A 2184-nucleotide genomic window follows, 5' to 3' on the forward strand; every position below is an offset into this window, starting at 1 on the left:
ACATGTGCACATAATTCATGCATTTATATTTTAAGATAACATGCATGCTATCACATAATTCACATAATAAACACATAGAGTTACCTTGATTAGATTTGCAGAAAACCCAGGTATAACAGATTGGACCACAAAGATCCACATGAAGCATATGCAAAGGTCTGATACAGGACACATTTATCTTTGTTTTGTGGGAAGCTCTTCTAAGCTTTCCCATTTTGCAAGTAGGACAGAGGTGGTCCTTCTCGAACTTTATGGCAGATAGTCTGTCAACCAGATATCTCTTCACAAGCTTCTCTATATTTTGGAAATTCAAATGAGACAGCTTGTGATGCCAGAGCCAAACTTCTTCACACTTACGAGATACGAGACAAAGAGTCTTCGAATTATCTCTTGGTGAGAAATGCATAAGGTAAAGATTACCCTTACGTTTGGCTCTTAGCAACTTCTAACCAGATTCTGACATGATAGAACAAGCTTCCTTTTGGAACTTGACATTGTAGCCAGAATCACACAGTTGACTTATGCTCAAAAGATTATGTTTAAGCCCAAAGACATAAGCAACCTAAGAGACGGAAACTTTACCTTGATGAAGATCTACATATCCCTAAAGGTTACTCTTCCTCCAACTTTCTCTCTGTATGAAGACAGTAGCCTCTTCTTGCTGGCCTTGTGTCTTGAGCATCTGGAGTCAAGATACCAAATGTCTACTTGCCGCTTCTGCAAAACAAATTATAGGATTTAGGTACCCATTTCATAATGGGTCCTCGATGATTAGGATTAGGAGATTGGTTTTTAGCTTGGGGGAGAGAATCTGTCTCAGCACCTGAGTTACCAGACTTGAGATCTGGTTTGTCAGTTTGGCTTTAAGAGTTTTCTTCCTCTCTGGGTCTTCTTGGAATTTATCCTTGATGACCCAGAGAGAATGCAATTGGGATTAGAGAAATGTTGCTTTAACTTTTGCAGTAGAGAGAAACATTCACAAGTATGAACACATTTTATTGACAAAACGGTTTATTTGATTCATAATACATTTTATTACAATCGTTCCTAGCATTGTTGGTTCTAACGAACTTCCTATCTAGTTCAGATTGTTTAGACTTCTTTTAATGAGTGTGCTCTGTTCTCTTCTTATCCCTTCTTACTCCTTTGGCCTTAAGAGGCCTCTCTGAAATAGAGGAATTGAAAATAGAGTCAGCAGCGGATTTTCCTTTCTATTCTGGAGTGAACTTAATTAGCTTTCAAGAATTAGGTTTAGAGCTCTTTGATACAGTGGTAACAGATTTAGCTTTCTTTGCCATGTATTCAAGCTTTCGAGAGAATTTAGATCTTGTTGACATGCTTTCGAAGTTAGGACCTATGAGAATCTTTTTCTTTTATTCTATTGCTGAAACAGATTTATTAGATTTCTCATTTGGAAGTTTTACAACTTCTGGTCCTGTTGCCACTATCTTTGTCTCAACTTGCTTTATTCGAGTCCACCTCTAATTCTGAGTTAGAGTCAAGAAAATCCTTGTGTGAATTTCGAAGTGTAGAGGTATCATTAAGAAATTGAGATTCTCGTGTGCATGAACTAGAGCCTTCATCCATCTTTTGTGTTGAAATTTTTTCAAAACTATCTGAGGAATTAGTCTCCAAAGAACCTGTATGACTTTTAGTAGGATAATTCAAGGCCTTAAGCAAATTATGCTCGAAGACCTGTCTCACCGTTTCTCTGAAGTCATCCATTAATTTTGGATCCAGAGTTTTACAAAGTTATCTATTGATGAACTATTGATTTCTGTTGATCCTCTCTCCCACTGATTTGATGATAATCCCTTTTTCCTTCCACGTTTAATTTGTGTTTCTGTATTTTCAGTTCCAGTGATCATCACTGAGTATGTTCGGTAATCGCTGAAGAACTTGCATTGTAAATTCATCAGAGACAACAATACTTCAAGAAGACAACACTCACACCAAAGAACCTTCAGCGAATGTCGAAGACTGAAACTGAAGATTAGAGACTGGCGAGTACGTGATCTGAAGTGGTATTCAGTGATTACAAGCCTGACTACATATGTGTGAAGACTGCTCTAGCTTCAACGAATGATGATGAGACCTCCAGGTCATTCCAGCATTCAGCGATCAAAGGAAGCTTGCTTAGCACGATTGTTGTTGTCTTGTCCTTATGCACACAAAGGACAAACC

The sequence above is a fragment of the Cynara cardunculus genome, unplaced genomic scaffold (assembly GCF_001531365.2).
Source record: "Cynara cardunculus var. scolymus isolate 2C unplaced genomic scaffold, CcrdV1 Un_Scaffold_1684, whole genome shotgun sequence".
Taxonomy (NCBI): Eukaryota; Viridiplantae; Streptophyta; class Magnoliopsida; order Asterales; family Asteraceae; genus Cynara; species Cynara cardunculus.